General features: G+C 41.3%; 1 protein-coding gene and 1 long non-coding RNA gene across 6 annotated transcripts in view; one reads left to right on the forward strand and one right to left on the reverse strand.

Moving 5' to 3' along the window:
- Positions 1-23,874, forward strand: part of RHOH (ras homolog family member H) — a 47,367-nt gene that overhangs the window by 13,868 nt on the left and 9,625 nt on the right. The gene's annotated exons all lie outside the window — the stretch shown is intronic.
- On the reverse strand, positions 14,063-22,952 carry LOC132005582 (uncharacterized). 3 transcript variants are annotated; one of them, XR_009400850.1, is made up of 7 exons: positions 21,764-22,952; positions 21,064-21,231; positions 19,547-19,712; positions 18,883-18,973; positions 16,673-16,743; positions 14,703-15,084; positions 14,063-14,523 (listed from the first exon to the last, which is right to left on the reverse strand). It is a non-coding gene; the product is annotated as an uncharacterized LOC132005582 (long non-coding RNA). The 3 variants fall into 3 exon arrangements; XR_009400848.1 differs by having other exon boundaries at positions 18,883-19,712; positions 21,068-21,231; XR_009400847.1 differs by having other exon boundaries at positions 18,883-19,712.

Genomic DNA, 23,874 nt, shown 5'->3' on the forward strand with positions numbered 1-23,874 from the left:
GGGGGGGGGGGCTCATAAATTCCTGTAAGAATCTGTTGAGAACCAAAACTATTCTTGAGAAAAAGCACAGGATTTTAGGAACATGCACATTAGCCACACAACTTTAGGGGACCTTGGGGCCCTCTGAAGCCCATCCAGGACTTCCCACGAGTTCAGTCTTTATATTAAAAACCCCTGCTCAGAGGCTGTCTGCACAAAAATGGTCTGATTTTTGCTGAGGCTGGATTTAGCTGCCAAAGAGAAATGCTGACTTTCCAGGGGGGAGTTTAAAATGAGGACAAGATGGCAGATGTATGTATAGTTTTCTTGTACTGGATCCTTAACTTGAGTAAACACAAAAGTGGACGTGTGGGGCGGAGTTGGTTTTCAGAGTATCGATGACTCATGCTCTGAGTCCTTGATTCTGAATTCTCTTCTGTGAAGCCAGAGATAGTTCCCATCTGGGAATGCAATCTTTCAAAATTCTACTTTAACGTCTGATTTACGGACATTTCGTATGATCGCTTTGGAAATGCAGGCAGGTTGTAATACTCTGATACGGCCAACTCCAGAGTATAGTGACAGGTGTGGGGCCAACTGTCACCCCTCAGTGAATACTGGACACTCATTCAGGCTGCTTTTGGGGGTAAAAGGCCACAGCTTCTGCATAACGTGCTTGGGTCTGCGTGTAAAACGTAGGTTTTCCTATCTGAAGCTGAACATCTGTTTAGGCCCTGATAACTTTAGAGATAAGTCTTTTTCCTCTGTAGCCTTAAACCACAGAAGCCCAGTTGGGTCATCTTTTGTGAGTGGGTACCTGACTTGCAGTTTGGAGAACTGGGTGTTTTTGGGGTAGGAAGGTCACGTCTTTGTTAATCTCCTATCTGCTTGGACTGTGATAGGGGCTCGGGCAGGGTCTGGAGATTTACCCGAAACCCAACTGTGTAAATTAGCCAATTCTGTTAAAAGTGATAAGACCATGTTATCATGTCATGTTAGCAGAGTGGGCAGATAGATACAGGATGGGGACTGAAAATGCACTGCATCTTCAACCCTCCAGAGAAAAAAGTATGTGCATTTGGCTAAATGAATTGTGAAATAAGAGTCAGATTTTTCTTGGTCTTGCATAGCATAAGGATTATACGTTTTTTTCTTTTTTAAAGATCTGTTTATTTATTTGAGAGAGAGAGGAACGCACAGAGGGAGAGGGGGAGGCGGACTCCACTGTGCAGAGACCCTGAAGCAGGGCTTGATTGCGTGACTCTGAGATCATGACCCAAGCCAAAGGTGGAGGCTTAACTGACTGAGCCACTGGGGCGCCCCAGGATTACACATCTTTTTCAAGGTAGAAAAAGAAAATCTATGACAAATATATTCAAGTAATTAGTGCAGCTCATCTTCTACAACCAGTTTCATTATGGTACGCCCATGACTGAGTCTCCTGCCAATTTCAATTCAATGTATTCAATACACTCAATTTGTTTTAATATTTTCAATGCATTTTAATAATAATACTGCATCACAGAATACTCAGTTACAGCCCACAAAACAGAAATAGTCTATGTATACTGAAGGCCAATAGCGAAGGGTCCACCCCTCTTGTCTCCTAGACTTTGCCCTCCCTGCTGTGTCCTTAACTCCGGGCCACCTACTTGCCAATGGGGGGAACTGACTGCATGTATCTCTTCCTTAATGTTTTACATTCTTTCAGAAGATCCTTTCTTTGAAACACAACCCTACTTTTCCTTTCCTTTCCCCACTGCCCTTCCAGCTGATGCCTTCTTAAGCTCTTCTGAACACACAAATGTGAACCTGAACCTTCTTCTCAATTGCCACAAAAATTTTTTCCTGTTGTTCCAACTGAAATGTTCCAATTTCCAATGTTCTGAATGTTCCAATGTTCTCAGCCATGATTGAGAAGTGTAAGAATGCCTAAGATGATTCCTTCCAACAAGGAAAAAGAAAGCCATATATTTCAAGTCAAATTTAAATGATGTAAAGCCACTGCCATCAACTACAAAAACCCTTAAAGGATTTAGACCTCCCCTTTGGTATACTTTCTTAGGATAAAACTTGGTTTTCCTTAAGCTCCAATAACTTTGGGCAGTAACTTGCCAAAATTTGTATCAGAAGTCTCTCTCTCTCTCTCCCTCTGGTTGTGATAAGGAAGGGAGTAGAGGAAGATGTTGGACATACAGACAGGAAATAGGAGGGGAAAGGCAGAAAAATCTCACTTCTTGACAATACCACAATTTCCTACATCTGCTGAAATAATATTGTCACTATATTCTTCTACACAGATGATCTGGTAATATCAGAAAAATATCTGTAATAATGTGGACTTTCACAATGTAATAGTAATACATGTTCACCATAGCAAATGTGGCACATAATTTTTAATTTAAATATAGGTGTATATGTTTTGTTCCTAAGTATTTAATGAAGTTTTTACATATTTAAAGCATCATCGTGCTAGTGCTTTCCCTCCAAAATGCCCAGAATATATAGAAAGAAGCTCAGAGGATACATTGTTTCCTAATGGAATTGGGGGGTGGGTACAGGTGGTGTTTTAATGGATCAGTTGAATTAATGAAGGGCTGGAAACTAAGGTGTCTTTGTTGAGTCCTATCGCTACCTTTTCTTTCTTTTCATCCTCTCTGTGTCAGGAAGAGCAGCTTCTAAACGTGGATGGAAGCAATGTTTCTACTCAATTCTAGAGCCCTAAGAACACATGGAGAGCAGGGGAGGGAGTTCTATTGGAGATCTGGATCAAAATTTCAAAATCTAAACCAGTAGTTCTGGATTTCCCCCAGGGCAACCCATTTGACATGTCATCCAGGAAAGACCCAACACCCAGATATGTGGAAAGAAAAATAAAAGTTTCTCTTCCAACAGGGCTAGACCCTCGGGGTTTTCAGCGTAGAAACTAGATTGTGCAATTGTACTCATGAGAAAAGATCACCAGCACTTTCAGCTTTAGCTTATGTTCAATTTTGTTTTCGACCTGGGATCAGCTGAATGTACAAAGTTATACGATTTTAAAGCTTCCTCTGTCTTAGCTGGTCCTTCCTTTAGAGCTTGTACTGATCATAATTTAAAATTTTTCCTATATTCATTCACAGTCCTTGGAATTTAAATGTTAGTGTTCCTCCCGTTACATACCTGGTGATGATTGGTTTTGTTTCTCAACAGGCATGTAGCTCATTTTAATCTGTCAGTCGTAATTACTTTTCTTTTTTCTGCCAATTTTGAGAGTGCTTAACAATTCTTAAATACTAGGGATTTAACAAATTAATTACTAGGATTAAAATGCAGGATGAATAACAAAATGAATCCAGTTGCCTTCACAGTCTTTCAGAGTTTGATCAGGAACTTTTAAATTATTATCAGGTTTTTCCTTTTCCTATAAAATATTGGCCAAAGTATGATTTATAAACAATATCACCAGCCAGTCAGGGAAAGAGTTGAATGATCCTTTCTTCTCACTACTTAGTAAGCTGTTCTAAATTATGATTTTGAGTTATTTGAGATGGCTGTAGAAAGGCCTCTTTTTAGAAAAAAATGCAAGGAACTGGGCAGTAGGAATGAATAACCTTGAGATGTTTATAGCCTTTGACTCTTTCTAACAGTTATTCATAAGAAAACAAGAAGTATTTTATTGTAATATAAAGCTTTTAGCACAAAATTTTTTTTATAATAAAGAAACCTAAAACCCAACCAAAATGTCCAACAAAATGTACGATTAAATAAATGATCTTTAAGCCTATTAAATATTTATTAAAATGTTTTTTTGAGGGATGTTTAATGACAAATAAAAAGTTACAGTGTAGGCACGCCTGGGTGGCTCAGTTGGTTAAGCAGCTGCCTTCAGCTCAGGTCATGATCCCAAGCGTCTGGGGATTGAGTCCCACATTGGGCTCCTTGCTCGGCAGGGAGCCTGCTTCTTCCTCTGTCTCTGCCTGCCATTCTGTCTGCCCGTGCTCACTCTCTCTCCCTCTCTCTCTCTGACAAATAAATACAATCTTTAAAAAAAAAAGTTACAGTGTAGAATTACATATTTTTGCTTAAGAAGGCCTACTTAGGTTTTTTTATATATGACTTCAGAATGTGAAAGTAAATGAATATATTAAAAATTATCATCTCGTGTGTGGTAAGATTACATATAATTTTAAAATGTCTTTGATTTTTCTTGTAGTTCCTATAATTAGCATATATTATTTATAAAAAGGCCAAAACTCCTTATTAAAATTAAGTCAGTTTGTGGTGCTATGCTAACAATGAAACTAGTAAAATGATTTTGATATGAGAATTGTTTTGACATTTTGATGGCAACCCTTTGAGAGGTTGCTTTGAGAGCCCTGAACCTATAATTAAATTTTATCTTTCAAGATTTAAAGGGATCTCAAGTCTCTTATATTTTGAAACCTGATAAGCCTTCGAAAATCACTTCTAATGGGAGATGTTAAGTTATTAAATAGGTTTGTGAGTGGTGTATGTTTTTAAAATAAGAGAGAATTAGCTTTAGCTGTAATAAGAATTTAAGCAAAGTATAGAACATGCAACTGAAGAATATAGATGACAATTTAAAAATTTGAAGAGTTTCCCAAAGGTATCTGTTAAGAGGCACATTTTCCTGATGCATCTAAATATTTAACTTAGAAATAATTGACTTTTAAATATTTTGAAAGATAATACCCACTAGGCAAATCCCAAGTGAATTCATTCTGGCGTAATGTAAGAAAATTACCTTGTAGCCTTCCACGGCCATTTTTCTACACAATAATAAATCCAAAAGTCTATTAGTTTTAATTTTTTATAAACATAAAAAATCCCCAAGGGTACAGGTCTGTGACAAAAGTCTATTAGTTTTAAATGCTGAATATTAGTTGGAATCTTTTAAACTATTTCAAAGTTGGTTAGTTTAGCAAATCAGAGAGTTTTCCTTGTAAGCATGAGTGTGATTTCGTGTTTGACTTGTGTAGTATTCTTGGTTACATGTTTTGTTTTTGTGTGTGATTGTCTCTGGCTTTGGTTTAACAATAGCTCACGATCTCGTCAGGACAGCTCTGATCTGTGAGACATATCATACAGGTTCGTGATGATTTCAGCTGCAGGTTATACCATACCTGACTAACAGTAACTTACAAAAATTCTGATTAATTTCTCCTGTCTAACAAGACGTCTCTGTCTCTGTCACCGGTTCAATGGCTCATTGGCTGGAGATACTGTCTGTGCAGTTCTCTGGTCTTTCATCGTGGTGGCAAGATGGTGGTTGCAGCCTTGAGGCCTGTGGATTCATCATCTACCCAGAGGCGTAGGGCTGGGTGGATACGGAAGGAGGCGAAGTTGACTGGGGCTCTCTCTTGTCCTAGGAAAGCAGAACGTTCCCCCAGACACCTCTCAAACAGGCAGCAGCTTCGATGTTGCTGCAAGATCTGGGTTACATTGCAGCCCAGCTTTGAGGCCCGTGGAGAGATAGAAGATAGAGTTGTTATAATTGCCTTGGGTTAGGCGCTCATGATGGGGAGGGAGGGGCAGGGCTGGGGTGGGCTAGGGATAGTGTGGTGCTTTGAGATCATCCCTAAGGGAAGATAAAGTTTTTTAGTGGAGAAAAGAGGCAGAAAAAAAATCTTACTCTTTTTATGTGCAAAGATACACAGATACATACAGATATACATATAATATATAAATGGACATATATACTGTATTAAAATTTCATGGGTGGGGCAATTAGGGGAAAAATGTCTAAAAACGCCCTTGGGGATGATCATGAGAAAAAGTTGAGGGGCACCTGGGTGGCTCAGTTGGTGAAGTGTCTGACTTTGGCACAGGTCATGATGCCAGGGTTCTTGGACTGAACTCAACAGCGGGCTCCTTGCTCAGAGGGAAGCCTGCTTCTCTTTCATCCTCTGCCCCTCCACCCCGCTTACGTGCTCTCTCTCTCTCTCAAATAAATAATAAAATCTTAAAAAAATATATTTTTTTTCTGAGAAATACTTGCCCATGCCTCGCGTGACCCATTCCTGAGGCTTTGCACATAGTCTTACAAGTAAAATTGGATTCTATTACTAATGACAAAGGGAGGCATAGATACTGAATAGGAAACTAACAGTGCCTGTCACAATGTCATAAATTAAATTAATGAGCAACTTACATGATCTTGTAATAGGTGATCTTCTCTTATTGAACTATGAAATTCTCAAGCATAGGAACTGTGTCTGAGTCATCTTTGTATCTTAGTACACCAGGCCCTCTCTCTCTCTATGTATATAATATATGCATATTATATATATATTTTTTGGATTGAATGGAGCCTAATGTATGTTTCACAGCTGGATCAGTTACCCCCGAACATTAATTTGAACTTCTCTCCCTGTCCAAAAGCCTTCGGCAGCTCCCCATTCCCTCCAGGAACAAGGTCTACCTTCTCATTCTCGTTTCCTGCCACTTCTGTGCCTGAGAGCTGGGGTCTCCGCACACTGATCTGCTTGGTCCCTAAACATGTCCTTGGTCTGGGTGCTTTTGCCCATGCACTTTGCTCCCTTGTTAATCAGACTCCTTTTCCCTCGAGAGTCTTTTCCAAGTCCTTCCTATGGGAGTCCTGAAGTGGTTCCACTTGCCTGGGAGTCTTTTTCCTTCCTCTCCAGCTCTTAAACGCTTCCCTGCACAGTCTGGTTTAAGTCCGGCTTCCTCCTGGAGTTCTTGACACTGCCCAAGCCCGCATGCGTCCCCCTCCTCTTTAAACCCTACTGTGTTTCTGCTCTGTGTCATTCTTGGATGTGCCTCATTAGATAACCCAGTGTAGGTAAAGTCTTGTGGCCCGACTCAGGCATCTGTATCTAGTCTCCACAATAGCTAAATTCCAAGAACAAAAGCAGCCCCTACAATCCCTGGTGGTGTGCTGCCTATCCCGGAAACAGTCAGTCAGACTTGGTTAAATGATAGATATGATGGATAAATAACAATAAATAAAATGAAAGCCAATGAGTACCTGGTGATTCTGTTTTCCCCAGTTCCAAACCCCACTGTATTTGTGTTTCAACATGAACGCATCTGGCATCCTCAGGATGCATTTGCAAGGGAAAAATCTCTAACGGTCTTACTGAGGAGCTAGAAGATGGCGCTCGCTCTGCTCTGCCTTCCCTTTCCAGATGCTCTCTGCATAAGAGAATCAGAGGTGTGGAAATGTGGGGTAAAGCTCAGGGCTTTGAAGTTAACCAGACACAAGTTATTTAATTTCTCTGGACCTCAGTCATCATATCTATGAAATGGGGCTAATATGATTTCCCATGTGGGATTGTTGTGAGGATAAAACGAGGTCATACATGAATGCGCTTGGCTTCAGGAACTGATCCCCTGTAGGCACTGAATGAATGGTGCCGTGGATAGTTTGGCTTGGCAGCCTGTTTTTTTGTTTTTTTGTTTTTTTGTTTTTTTTTTTTTTGGGGGGGGTTGGGGGGGGGGAATGTGTTTTTGCTTCACTGAATTTCCCTCTCGATATTCCCTTGAAAAGAGGTGTACTTTTTAAAACGGTATTTCTATCTGAGGAATGGGCATAAGAGCCATAGTCACATTTCATAGCATTTTGAGCCGAAACAAAACCCTCTTGTGTTATGGATGATGAAAGAAACACTTCAAGACAGTGAGCAGCTTGCTTCTTCTTTCAAGGCCAAGTGGCAGAGATGAAATCGAACCCAGATATACTGATCATGTTTGAAGCTTTTTCTCCTTGTCTAGGGTTGCCAATCTGGCAAACAAAAAAGACCGGAATGCCAGTTAGATTTTGAATGACAGATAAAGACCTTTTTATGATAAGTTATATTCCATGACCATCAGTTAAAGTTAAAAGCAAACAAACAAACAAACAAACAAACACCAGACCAACAAACCACACCTATTTGGAGAACAAATGAGAAAAGAATAGATGTGCAGGGAGTATCTGGTACATAGTTATGTTTCTTGCCAAGATTTTTAAAAGACAGGGAGGCTTTGCCTTTGCAAGGGAAAAATGGCACCTTGGGGAAGTGAGAGTGTTGGTCTTTTTAAAAAGTTGTTTTATTATTGGGGTGCCTGGGTGGCTCAGTGGATTAAGCCGCTGCCTTTGGCTCAGGTCATGATCTCAGTGTCCTGGGATCGAGCCCCGCATCGGGCTCTCTGCTCAGCAGGGAGCCTGCTTCCCCCTCTGTCTCTGCCTGCCTCTCTGCCTACTTGTGATCTCTATCTCTGAAAAAAAAAAAAAAGTTGTTTTATTATAAAAATTCAAATACATCTGGGGCACCTGGGTGGCTCAGTTGGTTAAGCATCTGCCTCCGGTCATGATCTTGGGGTCTTGGTTGGAGCCCCGTGTTGGGCTCCCTGCTCAGGGGGGAGTCTGCTTCTCCCCCTCTCTCTGCTGCTGCCTCTGCTTGTGTCTGCTCTCTCAAATAAATAAATACAATCTTAAAAAAAATTAAATATATCTAAAAGTCCCCATGCCAATCCCCCAAATTCAGCAATTATCAAGATATTGCGGTATTTGTTTCATCCTCTTTTTTTCCTTTTGCTGAAGTAGTTTGAAGTAAACCCCAGACATCATGTCATTTTACCCTCCATGCTCTACATCTCTAAAACCAAGACTATTTCTTACACTACCATGCTGTCATTATCCCACCCAATAAAATCAGCCGTGATCCTTTCGAATTTTCAAATACCCATCCCATAATCATATTTCACTGACTGTCTCAAAAATATCTTCTCACAATTGGTTTATTTAATTTGATATCCACACAGAGTCCATCCATTATGTAGGTGTTATGTCTCTTAAATATCTTTGATATTTCTTATTTTTAGTGACAAAATGAACGGATGAAGAGAGACCCTGGTTGATGTGTTGGGGTAATTTTCTTAGGCTCAGAACAAGTTGCTCGATTGCTCTTCTGCAGATGGCAAAACCGAAAGAGGTTTTGCAAGCAGGGATGTTACAAATGATTGTGCATAAGGTGATCAGTTCTGATGGTTCTATTGTTTTGTTTAGAGTAGATGAAAAAGGAAGAAAAAGGAGAGAGATTTCATTTTGTCTTGTCTTTTGGGTTAATTGCTTTTTGTGTGTTGAAGCTGATTCACATGTAATATGGGGAGAATAGCATGATAACCCTTCCTTTCTAGACCATAAGGTCAGATGAGAAGCCAGGTGTCTGGGGAAGCGGAGCTGGGCTGTGGAGCAGTGTTTCTCCAATCTGACTGCTTCTGTGTCATGTAATTCATTACAAATCATTTCTCTGGTTTTTCCCAGACCTACTGAGTGCAAATGTCCCCAAGACAGAAAACATTGAAAACAGCCTCTTAGGGTAATTGTGATGATGATCAAATATGGGGATCACTGACTTTGCCCTCCTTGCACTTTGATCGCTTTATTGGTAAATTGTGAATAATGATACCTCTCGGGGCTAATGGCTCCTTAACACCTTGGTTTTGATCAGGATTGTGAGTCCAGGTGACTCTTGTCCAGATGCTGGACACTTGACTTTGGGATGGATTGGAATCCTTCAGCTTACATTTTCCCCTGTGTACCATCTAGTATGGTAACCAGCACATAGCTGGAGTGTAGTATGTATTGGAAAAATAAATACATGAATGATATTACTGAGAATTCAGATCAGTGACATTTCAAATTATCCATCCACAGACGATATGAAGAACTGGCAGGCCACCAGGGCTAATCTGACTTTAGGAGGGGTCCAGACTTAGTTGGGAATGGCCTGGAGAATGGGATTGATGCCCAATAATATATATCTTCCGGTGTCCCACCTCTTTTTATATACATTTTGTGTTTTGTAAAACTTCCTCCTCATCCGATCAAAACGGACTTTGAGGAAATAATGACAGGAAGCACATTCATATAAATGTGGCAATGGTAACAAGGCCTTTACCTTTCAAGGAGACTCACATTTGAAAAAAGCACTAAACCTCTAGGAATGCCTGGGTGGCTCAGTTGGTTAAATGTCCAAGTCTTGATTTTGGCTCGGGTCATGATCTCAGGGTTATGGGATCAAGCCCCATATCAGGCTTCCCGATCACTCGGGAATTCTGCTTGATATTCTTTCTGTCTGCCCTTTCCCTTCTCCCTATGTGCATCTCTCTCTCTCTCTAAATTAATCTTAAAAAGCAAAGCAAAGCAAAGCAAAGCAAAGCACCGAGCCTCTGGAGAAAGAGCTGCTCCAATGGTGGGAGAAATGTTCAGTAAGAAGAAAATTCTCATCACCCTTGATGTCACCCCATATAGATGGGTACATTTGGGTAAGACTGTTCCCTGAAGGAAACATGCTGGATGCCTCCTGTGCCAGCTGGTTGGAAACCTTGAGGTTCAAGACTTTCTTGCAGGGGATTCTTACCAGTAGGGATGACAGCCGCTCCTGGTAGATTAGGAAGCTACTTTCTTTGCCATCTTCCTGTGGGAAAGATTCCCCAGAACTGGGTTTCTTGATTCTCCCAAATCAAGAAGGGTGCTGTGGGGTCCTACGTGATGCTTCTGAACTATAGTCCTTCTTCAAAATAGGGAGTCTAGAATACTCAGTTCTGTGCATGTATTAACAGTGACACTGGAATTCAGTCAGGAGAATAACATTAAAGAGAGAAGATTGGATAACAGACTTTTCATGTGATTAGGGGATTATCACCAGGGGCATTTCAGTTCACTTTGGGATTGTGGATTTAAGAAGGTTGGCCAATGGTAATGTTCATAATGGCTCTTTTCAGAGTCTTAATTATTGTCTTTTGAAAGTAATTTCAGGTGGGTTTGCACCACTAAGACAAGACCAGCATCCCCTAGTACATTAAGGTGACTAGAGAATCATCTCCAAAGAAGCTGAATTTATATGAAGAGATATTGATCAGAAAGAAAATGGCTATTTGCGACGATGTGGATGGAACAAGAGGGTATCATGCTTAGCAAAATAAGTCAATTGGAGAAAGACAACTATCATATGATCTCCCTGATATGAGGAAGTGAAGATGCAACATGGGGGGTTAAGGGGGTAGGAGAAGAATAAATGAAACAAGATGGGATTGGGAGGGAGACAAACCATAAGTGACTCTTAATCTCACAAAACAAACTGAGGGTTGCGGGGGGGGGGGGGGTGGGGGGGGGGGGGGGTTGGGGGGAAGGGGGTGGGGTTATGGACATTGGGGAGGGTATGTGCTATGGTGAGTGCTGTGAAGTGTATAAACCTGGCGATTCACTGACCTGTACCCCTGGGGATAAAAATATATTATATGTTTATAAAAAATTTTTTAAAAAAAGCAAGAAAACGGCTGATCATCCATGGAAACATAACAAGTCTGAGAATTGTACTTTGGCAGTGACCATACATACATTGTCAATAGAGAACCCTGGCTAATGGACTTCCTGTATTTTGATCCCAGTCACAAGACCATAAGAAGGAAGTGAACCTTAGGCTAAGCCTGTTCTTGACTATTCTGGTACTCTGTGATAAAAGGAAAGAAATTCCCATAAATCCTAATAGCGGTACCCATCTCTATGACACAAGAAACTTCTTTTCTTACGATCTTAGTTTCCTTAGGAATTTTTCTAGCATGTTGAGCAGGCTGGTCTAGGCACAGTTCAAATCCCTAGATTACTTCAGGTTTGTTTGTTTTAACCTGAGTGATGTTCTAGACTCAGTAAGAAAAGGACTTGCAGACCCAGAGAGACTTGCTCATCTGACAAGTAAGGTGACAGGGTAGGGGTGGGGGGAGGGGAGTCTAAGAGTTTTCAGGGTCATTTCTTTTGTCCAAGGTTGATCCTGACTCAGGATGCAGGCCTCCTGTGTCACACTTTATTAAAAGTTAACTATCCAGGGATACTAACAAATGCTACTTCTCCCCAGGAAGGAGCGGTAGGACACATTTATATTTTCTTTTACACACGATCATGAGCTATTTTTTGCACTTTTCTTTTCTTTCTTTTTTGGTTACAGAGGCAGTATATGCTTATGAAGGAAATTTGGAAACTGTGGATAAGCACACAAAAGAAAAAAATCTATAATTGTACCAATAACAATATTGTTAACATCTTGATATAGTTAGTTACCCTCTTTCTATTTTTATTGAAAAATCAGGATCATGTTGCAAATAGTGTTTTGAAGTTGCCTTTTTTGTTTAATGTAACAATGTTGTCATATGCCGTTTTCCAGATTATTAAGTATTTTTCTAAACTAATAAGGAATTCGGGGTGCCTGGGTGGCACAGTTGGTTAAGCATCTGTCTTCTGCTCAGGTCATGATCCTAGGGTCCTGGGATAGACCCCCACATCAGGCTCCCTCTTTGGAGGGAAGCCTGCTTCTCCCTCCCCTGCTCTCCCTGCTTGTCTTCTCTTTCTTGCTATGTCTCTCTCTGTCAAATAAATAAAATCTTAAAAAAAAAAAAAAAACTAGTAAGGAATTCAACAATAAGAAGATGTGCCCCTTTTCCCCTTTAACAAGTTATCCTGTGTGGCAAATTGTCTTATATTTAAAGAGTAGAGACAAATGAGGGCAAAAATGAACAGAAAGGGCAAGTCAATTCACAGGGAGTGTGTTTTCTGAAAGTCCATGCTGCTAGAAAAAGATTCAGGATTATGCCTTGTGGTTCAAACACACTGATGACAGCTGTGTGAAGGTACGAGAGTTGGCATCAAAGGTGAACATCGAAGTCCAGGTAGGAGCTGTGGATAATGTAAAGAGAGCTCCAAGGCCCTTGCCAAGAGCCGATGGATTTCCCGCATCTCTCTCCCTACTCTAGGACCTGTACTAATTGCTCCTCTGTGGATATCTGATCCTCAATTTGTAGTTTTAAGGTTGTTGTGGGGAATGTTCTTAAAAGACTTGAGAACTTTTGCCCTTGATGTGGACATTTGGGAGGGAGAGTGATGTGTTTTTGTTTTGTTCAGGAAAGCCCCAAGGATAACTCAGAGAACTTCCAGGGCCTCCCTGATAATCACCTTTGGGCCCTTGGCCACATAGTTGCTCTGCTTCTGAGGTCTGTAAATGGGCTGGGTGTTTTCTCCTATCACTCTCAGAAAACTCTCTTAGGCACTCATTTTATAAGTTCTCTCTGTTACAGATTATTAGGCCAGTGAACTCCCCATTGTACTGGGACATGTTTCGAGGAAAAGAGGTCCAAATTTTGTTTGTATTTTGTGGCAATCTAAGACAGCTAGTGCTGAATACAGTCCTGAAATCAGAGGCCTGGGGCCCTTTATGCTTAGCTTGGCTGATGTGCCCTTGCTCAGGCCTTTTCAACATGCATGCTTCTGAGTCAAGTTTGGAGGGTAGAAGGGGAAGGATAAGCAAAGAAAGACAAAAAGGAAATCCTGGGAGGAGGGAAATATTATCATGGCAGGAACTTTGAGCTACGCTCCATACTTTCTTCTCTGTTAACATCTGCTCTCAAAGTCATGTGTGTTATCAGTGTTTTTGTAGAAACATGAATTATCAGTACTGGAGAGGCCCCTTGGAGTTCAGTGCTTAATTTTACAGATGAGGTACCTGAAGTCTGGAGAAGCCAACTGCTGTGAGCAAGGTCTTGCAATTGGTGGTAGAGCCAGGATTTGAGTCTGACTCATAGTCCGGGGCTCTGTACCCTGTAAACTGCCTTTCCCTACAATACAGTGAGAAAAAGCCTAAGGTACCACACCGAGTCTCCATTTATATTTAGTCTTATATTCTCAGATTTATCCATAACTGAGAAGGAACTCCTTAGTCCTCTACTAAAGGAATTTGGAGTGAGGCAACTCAAAAATCTATTGGTAAGGAAAAAGTTTCATGATATATTATCAGGTAAGAAAAGCAGCAGGGAATATAGCAGGCTATAATTTGCATATTAAAAAAAGAATGTCTGTGTATAGGATAATTACAAATACATGCTTATGCATGTACTCAGGTGAATACCTATCATAATGTAATAGCTTCGGAAAAATGCCATGAGGAACTTAACACATTGGTTGCCTCCAGGAAAATGGCCAGGAACCATGGACAGCAGGCATAAGAGGAAGACATATTTTTCACTCTTATACTCTTTGTTTTATTTTAAAAAGAAATTTATTTATTTATTTGATAGAGAGAGACTGAGAGAGGGTGTGAGCAGGAGGAGAGGGAAAAGCAGACTCCACGCCCAGTGCAGACCCTGACGCTGGGTTTGATCTCACGACACTGAGATCATGACCTGAGCTGAAATCAAGAGTTGACAGAGCCACCCAGGCAACCCACTCTTGTACTCCTTGAATCTTACTATCGGTATGTATTAGCTATTTTTAAAAAAAGTAAATATATACACATTTCAAGATGACATGTGAGCTCAAATGAAGGGTAAAACTAATGCTTCCTGGAAGTTTCTCAAAGGCCTCATGGGGACGTGGCATTTGAGCTGGCCTCTTGGTCAGACAGAATTTTGCCAGGAAAAGTCAGAGCAGGAAAGATCATATTTCAGGACATGAGAACAGGATGCTTAAGGTTATCGAAGCAGGAAACGCAGACGGAGTTTGGGGGGAATGCTACGTAGTCTGGAGAAATTGCCGCAACGGCCAGGGACCTGGGGACAGTGAGAAAGGTAATGAGAGAGATGGCTGGATGGAGGTCATTTTATATCTAACATGGAGTAAATTGGCCCCAGTGTTCCTTTCCCACCTCACCCCTCCTCCCCTGCTGTACTTCGGCCACAAAAGCCAGCCCTGTCTGTTTCAAATGCGCAGACCTTTCCCACTCGTGTACCTGGGCACTGGCCACTTCCTCTGTGTGGTTGCGGTCTTCCAATCCCATTTTCTTGGCCTCCTTCAAGACCATTTCAAATGTCACTCCTCTCCACTCTCTCCACCGCCAGCACCCCAGAGGATGTAAGCGCTCTGTCCTCAGTGTTCTCTTGGCATTTGGAATTTACATTTACTACAGCACTTGTCCACTTAAATTTTAATTTTTCTGGGGGCTGAAGCCGAGCACGAGGTCATTGGTATGCAGAAAGTTGTTCCTTTTCTCTCTAATTTAGGATTTTATTCTCTAAGGTCCCAGCTTTATGGAACCTTATTATGATGAAGCGGAGTCATAGCTTTCTGTTTTTGCATGGCTATCCCATTACCTCTCCATGAAGTCATTTCTCCTATAGAGGAAAAAAAAGTGAGGGCCAGAGACATTATTAACTAAGTAAGAAAAATGGTTTTTTAAAAAAACCTCTAGGCCTCTTCTAAACTATATTAACATTTTCTTTATTATCTTTGTCCCCAATAGGCTCTTTTAAAATAGCTTAGTTTAAAGCCAGTTAAAGGCAGCTAGCCTGTCGTTTTTTTCAGACTTCTATGAATTTAGAACTTAATGTCAATAGAACATTTTATATGCATACATGATGAATTAAATGAAAAGAATTTTGTTCTGGAGTATCCTGACAGGTTCAGGGTCATTATAGGCTTTTTTTCTCCCAGTGTCTATAAGTCCTTGATGAGAACTTGAGCATCGAGGGAGATATTGTCCTTACTAGTATGTATTTTGTCTGCAATATAATCCATATAAAAGTACAGACATCTGTATTCCAAAAGGGGATTTCAACCCCTTAGGAAAAGCTGTACAAATGTGTGTTCTTAGGTTATTCCTCTCTGATCCTCTTTCTTTTAGACATTGAGGGAATAGCTGTGGTCCCCCCATGACAGCTTTATCTACAGAGGGATGTGCATAAGACACAGAACCTTGTCTCTGCCCAGACCAAGGCCCTTCTGAGCCTTCTGGGTATTCAGGAGCCCCAGAACAAGCTTGTATCTTTATTCTCCAGCATCAGTGGGACCCTTGACCAAATTGTTCAACTGCTCATTTTTTTTCAGTTGCTAATATATCATGGGCATCCTTCTTAGGAAGTACACTCCTTCTTGGGCCATCTTACATAGGGGCTGACCGAATTCTTTTCAATGTTGTATTGGATTGTGCTGCATGGATATGGCAGAATTACTTTAACCACTGCCTTTTGATGGACCGTGCGGTCATTCCCAGTTCTTTTCTTGCTGTTATGGATAATGCAGCAATGCAAGTTCTTGCATATATATCTCGACTATGGGTGTAAGTACAGCAGGATAATGTATTTAAAGAATTGGAATTGCCAGGTGGAAAGGTAGATGTATTTACAGTTTTGAAAGCTAGTTGGGGAGGGGGGCATACCAAAGGTAAGAACTCTGTATTCCTGAGTTTAAATAGTAGCTTAGAAATAAAGAACAATCGCCCATGATCATGGAGACTATGAAACAGCACTTGATTTGCTTCAGTTGTGTCATTTGATGTGGCCTCTCAGAGTTTTGTGTTGAAGTTTCAAGCAGTGCAGCAGAGTATAATGTTTTTGATCAATGAATCCAAGTATTAGTTCTTACATGAGACCTTTTGCGACATTTGAATAATTTGAAAATTGCAACATGTTTTTCTTTGCATTGTTATGTGTTTTAAAGCTAAACAATGGGTTGAGAAAATGCTGGTTCCTAACTCTTAACCCCTGATTACTGAAACTAATGATGTCAGGCAGACTGGAGTGGTTACCAAGCGCCTAGCGCCAGGTGTCACATACAGGAAGTAGGCACTGGATTCTGGCATGTTGCCCTCTACAAAGATGTCACTCTTTGGCACATGTCCCAAGGGCGAGAGTGCCTGCTTCAGGGAGAAAACTTTCAAATGTTGTTAGAAATCACGAATGTCCTAAGACAGAAGTCACCTACCTGCTGAAAAATGTCTTTCCAACAATTCCTCCTCCCTCCTCGCCCACCTTTATCTTCATCTGTTTAATTGGCTGTAATGATATACCATCATATTTTATTTCTCTCAGTTCTGGAAAGTCTAAGATCCTGGTGGTAGCAGGTGTCTGGGGAGGTCCGGCTTCCTGGCTCACAGATGGTGCCTCCTCATTGTGTCCTACATGGTGGAAGGGGTGAGGGAGCTTTCCGGGGTCTCTTTTGTAAGGGCACGAATCTCAATTGTGAAGGCCCCACCCTCATGACCTATTACCCTCAAAGTCCCTACTTCCTAAAACCATTGCTTTGGGGGTTAGATTTCAATGTATGGATTTCAGGGGGACAGAATATTCAGATCATAGCAGATTGCTTTGTTTCATCAAAGTTGCAAAGCTAGATAGGCTTCCCCTACATGAGACAGTGGGAGGGGAGGTCGACACAGCACTATGAATGGGCTCAGAGGCCAGACTGCTGGGTTCAAACCCCTGCAGCTCTCCTGACTAGCTTGTCATCTTGGGAAAGTTCCTTTATTTCTCTGTGCCTTAGTTTCCCCAGATGTAAAATATGACAGCAGTGGTATTGACCATATACTATCATTTAATGATTGATGGGCTAATTTTCATAAAACACATCAAACAGCATCTGGCTTAGTAAGTACCACAGTGAATATTTATTTGTATGCTTTTCTACAAAGGGTCAGACACCCTATTAAGCATGGGAGATAGATTCTTTTTCATTGCCTTAAAAATCCTACAAACTATGCATCATTACCCACATTTTGTTGTCCTGGTTATATGATTGGCCTAAGGTTATACTGCTAATCAGTGATGGGCATGAGAATCTGAGACCCTGACTCCACAGTCTTACCCCTCTGCAAACAATCAAAAATTTGCCATTTCTTCTGTTGAACCTGAAACTACATCCTCTCACTTCATTCTGTGTCCTTGGTTATATATCCAGAACAGACTACCTTGACTTCTTTGATAATCTGAGCAATTTGTGTGGTAAGAGTTTATCCTAATTCTAGAGGATGTTGAAAATCTTAAGGATTGCCCCTAAAGAGACAGGATCTATCTCAAAGGAAGTTATGAGAAAGGGAACATCTGTTTGAAAATTATTTTTATATTAAAACTGGGAGCTCAAAACGTTGAGTAAAAAGTCACCAGTTCGGAACATCTATCTATAAGTTATCTCTATGCATTTTGCATTTAAAATATTAAGGAAATTAAATATGGGATGTAGAATGTAGATATCATAGATATTTGAAAAACTCCTGGGTAGATGGAAAGAGTGCTGACTCAGCTGATCCAGTTTCTGGGCCTCAAGTCAGCTCCCAGTAGCTAAACCACTGTTCTGAGCCTTGGCTTCCTCATGGGGGAAATGAGTAGGTTGAACTAGATGACCTTTCAGGGCATCAAATCTAAGTGCTAAGTTTCTTTACCCATCAGGGAACAAGCTATTTTACATTTTGTTTAGTGGTTGCTCAATGGTGGGGGAGTACCTGGAATTTGGGGGAATTCCCAGAATACATGGGCAAAAAATATATTTTTAAAAGTTTATGACACATTTATTTAAACAAAAAGGATTAGCATTTTAATCTTTAAAGAGATTTTAAGAAATGAAGAAATAATGCTAGAGAAGTTGATAAAACAGATGACTTACAGAAGAAAAATATAGCTGGTTAGGAAACAGATGAGAGAATGTTAATTTTCATCAGTCATCAATGAAATGCAAATGAGAATAAATCAAATTGGCAAATACTAAACCCAGTGACTGCTGATAGTGTGATAAAGTAAATACTCTCATACACAGCTTATGAAGTAGAAGTTGGTCTAATTTTATATCTCTTTTGTTCCAGTAATTGCGCTCAGATCTATTTATACTAAAGAAATAATTGTATGTTTATACAAATTTATTTTTAGAATGTTCACCCACTGTTATTAGAGTAAAAATCAGAAACAATTCAAATATCCAATAATAGGCAATTGATTAAATAAATAATGTTACACTCACATAATAAAACATTATGTAGTTATTAAAACTATGTTTGAAGAATCTTAATGATACAGGAAATATTAATGATGTAGGTGTTAAAAAAAGCAAGAAATCAAACTACATATAAAATATGGTATTAGTTTCAGGAAAAAAAAAAGATGTACTGAAAAAAAGAAACAGGAAAAGGTACACTAATATCTTACAGCTTTTTGTTTAAGGTGGCAGTTAGCTTTCTCCTTTAGATCATTTGGTATTTTGAAATGTTGTAGAATGTGCATATACTACTTTCATAATCTGAAAAAAAAAAGGATATATAAAAAACGATCCAGAGAAAACGAGAAGTCAGCCAACGTGGTGGGGGGGGGCATCTCTAGTCTGATTGGATCAGCAAAAAAAAAGGGAACTGCTGGGGCGCCTGGGTGGCTCAGTCACTGAGGGTCCGTCTCTTGATTTTGGCTCAGGTCATGATCTCAGGGTTGTGAGATTGAGCCCTGCCCTGTGTAGGCTCCTTGCTCAGTGGAGAGTCAGCTTCCCCCTCTCTGTCTGCTCCTCTCCCCACTTGCAGGCACTCTCTCTCTCTCAAATAAATAAATAAATCCTTAAAAAAAAAGGGGGGGGGGACTGCTGTTCACCACCCATGCTTGGGTATGTGTGTTGAGTGTTGGTGGTGGTGGTATGGGCATGGGGGGCTGGGGAAACCCTGGGGTGTGATGGTGCTTTAGAACTGGGAGCTGGGCTTGGTGGAGGTCTACGCAGATGTCGGGCAGATACAGTTTCACAGTAAGTAAACATCATTAGGTAGGGGGCTACTTTAGGTCAGAGGGGAAAACATAAAATCCTAAAGCAAACTTCCCATTGCCCCCTCACCTTTGCAGACAAAAAAAGACCCCTAGGGCGGAACGTCTCCCTTATTCTCAGAGTTGCTTTGATTTGGGATCTGTTTTTGTTGAATACAGTTTCACTCTTGAGTTTCTTCTTTCTTTCTTTCTATTTTCATTATGACTTTTTTTTGCTCTTTTGCAAAAAGCTAATTCTGCAGAATTGGGGCAAAAAGGGAGAAGGGAAGTCAGTGAATGTAATTATACTGGTAAAGTGCTCAGATAATCTCAAAGTACCTTCGAGTATCCTTTGACTGGAGTATTTTCTAGAAGTTTCCCTTACTTTCCCAGGACAGATGATGATGTCCTGTTGAGATGCAGGTAAAGATTGTACTTGAAGCTCATGTTTCTCTTTTTATGACTTGGCTGGGAATCCTAACCCAGAACCATGACTTTTCTTTCCCCAGATCCAACCCAAAAGGAGGTAGTCTCCAAGCCATTGAACTGTCTGCCCTATGTCACTTATTCCATACACCAGCATTTTTTCAAATACTTGAAAAAGTCATCGTAGCATGAACTATACTTATCTTTTAGTAATCCCTTTTTGCATTTTCTGTATAACTAAAGATGAGAATAAAAACCACAGCTTGCCCAAAATGCTACAGAAAACCAAAGACCCATACCTTTTAAAACTTTCATCATAAAAGAATTTTTAACCTGCAAAAAGCAGAGAGAACAGACTAATATACCCCCCATGGAACTGTCACTCAACATGACAGCAGCAGTTCTCAACATTTTCCCACTTTTCTTTTGTTATTATCCTTACTTCTTGTTTTTGCTGTCTTCTCTGGAATAATCTAAAATCCCAGGCAACATATTCAATTCTCCTATCAGGACTTAAAACAATATGTATGACCCAATATGATTATTGCCTAACAAAATTGACAACAGTTTCTTAATGTCATCTAATATCCAGCCCATATGCAAACTCTCTTGAATATCTAAAAAACAGAAAAAAAGACTTAAAAAACTCTCATGAGCAAGAAGAGAGATGAGCTTGAGACATTTATGGGAGGAGGGCGAATTACTCAGTTTTGCTTGTCTTCACTCCGCAAAGGAACCAGAAGCTAGAGAGAGCGCTTCTAGGAATTTTAAACAATTTTAGCTGTCTAAATCAAGAAAAGTTTTGTCTTTGGACACTGTTGGCAATTCACAGAAATTCTCTATAGCCCCAAAGGAACCCAGATCAACCTTTTCTTTCCTTTCCATGCAAACTTAAAAAAACAAAATGACACCTGGGTAGCTCAGTCCGTTGAACATCTGATTTTGACTCAGGTCATGATCTCAAGGTCATGAGATGGAGTGCCATGTTGGGCTCTGTGCTCAGTGGGGAGCCTTCCTGAGATTCTCTCTCCCTCTTCCTCTGCCCCTTTGCCCCCTGAGCTCTCTCTCTCTAAATACATTTTAACACAACGACAACACATACAAAGCACTTAAAAACGGCTCAGTGCATGCACAGAAATATTTTAAAGAGCATGTAAACAAGGAGCAAAAAATGAGAATCACCTACAATCGTAGGGCTGGAGACAATCCAGGTTACTGTTGGTATGTAGTGCTCTGGGCTTTTTCAATCCTGTGGAATCATACTGTACCTATCCCTTTGAAACCTGCTTTTGCCCCCATGCAGCTTGGCGAGACTTGCCCCTGGTCAGTTAACATCCTTGTACACTGTAACTTTAAAAGGATATTGATCAGAAGAATAAACTAATGAATTTATCCAAGAACCACCAGTTCTTACATAATTCTCTCCCCGTTATAAACAATGTAGACAGAGCATGTGTCTAACTAAAGATTTCACGTCAAAGTTCGTGGAAGTATATAAGAACTATCCTTCTGCCGCCACTTCTTCCCTTCCCTCCCATTCTAATCCCTTGTGCTGCGGCCACAGCCCCTGCACGGCTCTCTGGAAACCTTTCCGGCTCATCAAGCAGGCAGCCCAATCTGAAACACCAAACTCGGCCTGGTCTCCATCAGCGTTTCCTGTTTGCCAATGGCTTCCTCCCAGGCCACTGGGGCCTCAGAACCGTCTCACGGAAGGGCTGGGTGTTAGTTCTACTTGAGGGATGTTGCTGGGTCCGTCTCCCCCTTTGTAGCCCTGTCGCGCGCGCTCCAGATAAAGGCCTCCTTGTCCCCACCTCTGTATTACTGCAGGAGCCCCCAGACGCACCCCTCTGGGCTTTCCCCCTTGTGACCCCTCCGCACATACCACAGGCATGAACTTGCTGGAGCCCCGCCTGGTCTCCCGCTCTGGACTCTCCCCGCCAGCCCCGCGGAGCTGCTTGCCAGCCTGGTTACACGGGCCCCAAGTTTCTCTTTCCCTTTCCTCTCTGTGCTTCTCAACAATATCCCGCGCTCTACAAAACCTTTCTTGGTTCCTGCCCACTGCACTTTTTCCCTTCGTTAGCGCTTTGCTTGTTCCCTCTTCAGACATGGTTGAGATGGATGGTTTGTGTTGCTTTTGGATTTTAAGTGTCCTGAGGGCGGGGGCTGTGTCTCCTTGAACCTGGACTCTGCTCCGTTTTGTGGCACGATGCCCGGCACGTAGTAGGTGCTCAGAACGTCTAGTGAATAGGAGCTATTTGAGTAAAAAGAGAACGGACTTGTAGGACTCAACGTGCAAAAAGGCCGGGGGATTTGAGCTGGCCGCGGTGCTCATAGTATACGCTGTCGATGCTGACAGGCGGGAAGCCATTTTGGATTATAAGAAAACACATACAGGCGCATTTCCCACAATTCCCTCTGCTGTCTTCTCTCTCGCCACCCAGCAACCCCGCTGCAGACTCCCGGAACCACTTTGCACTTCTCAAACCAAACCTGTACATACATCCATCTATCTATCTATCTATCTATTTGACAGAGAGAGAGAGAGACAGCAAGAGAGGGAACACAAGCAGGGGGAGTGGGAGAGGGAGAAGCAGTCTTCCCGCTGAGCAGGGAGCCCAATGTGGGGCTCGATCCCAGGACCCCGAGATCATGACCCCAGCGGAAGGCAGACGCCCTTAAGGACTGAGCCACCCAGGCGCCCCCCCCCCAAACCTGTACTTTAATGCTGCTGGGCCTTTGCACATGTTTCCCTCCCTCCTTTGTTTGTCAAAATGTTGTTCATCCTGCACACCCAGTGTTACCTTTTGAATGTAGCAGTTTCCTCATCACCAGAGAATTAATTGCTCCCTTTCCTGCGGTTTAGAGGACGGTTTCATATCAACATCCTCACAGCAGTAGCTCTTTGTCAAACTTATAACTAGTTTATAATGATCTTACATCCACTCTCTAGGTAAATAATAATAAAAGGAGATACTTCTGTAATCGTCACTCTGTGCCCCATACATTTTATGTACTTTACATTCACTATCCCATTAAATTCCGTACCATAACCTTTGCAAGGAAAGCATGATCATTGTTGTTTATTTAATTTGAAGAAACAAAGGCTTAGAGGGGTTAAAGACCTTTCATGAGGTCACACAGCCAGTCGTTAGTAGAGTCAGAAGGCACTACAATTCCGGAATCCATATTCTTAACCATTAGGCTATATTGCCTCTATTGACAACAGAACTGAAGCTCAGAGAGGTTAGGTACTCTGCCCCAGGCCACACAGTAAGTGTCAGATGTTGGAGCCCACCCAGCCCAAGCTTGCCCGAGCCCAGAGTCTGCCCTCTCTTTTCTTACTCTGAACTGCTTTCTTTGTAGCAGGGGTTGTCAAACTTTTTCTGTAAAGGACAGAATAGTAAATATTTTAGTCTGGTGAATGGTAAGACCTCTGTTGCAACTTCACGTTGTAGCAAGAAAGCAGCCATAGCCAATACTAAACAAAAGAGCATGGCTTTGTTCCAATAAAGTGTTATTAATGGGCACGGCAATTTGAATTTCATGTAATTTTCCCATGTCGTGAAATAAACTTTTGTTTTTGTTTTTTTTTTCAATCAGGAGGAAATGTAAAAACCATGCTTAATTCATGGCCATACAAAAACAGATGGTGGGTGTGGCCTGCGGGTGAGCCGTGGTTTGACAATCTTTGTTTTACAGCAACGCTCTATCATAGAATGGTTAGATACCCGTGCCTCTTTGCTCTCTCTTTCCTGGAACAATTCAGCTTGGCCCTGAACATGGGTGCCCAACTGAGAAAATAGTCTTTTGGTAAATGAAATTTACGTTGCTTAAGAAGACGTTCAGAGAGCACATGACCTTTGAGCATGGCTTGCATAGACCGCATGCCGAGCTCCAAGCAGTTTTTCAGAATATGCCTTCTATTATTCTGGGAAACACTGTGGTAGCTATATTTTGCCAGCCACCTTAGTTCTGAGATGAGGTTCTGGAGTT

The sequence above is a fragment of the Mustela nigripes genome, chromosome 1 (genome assembly GCF_022355385.1).
Source record: "Mustela nigripes isolate SB6536 chromosome 1, MUSNIG.SB6536, whole genome shotgun sequence".
NCBI classification, from domain to species: domain Eukaryota; kingdom Metazoa; phylum Chordata; class Mammalia; order Carnivora; family Mustelidae; genus Mustela; species Mustela nigripes.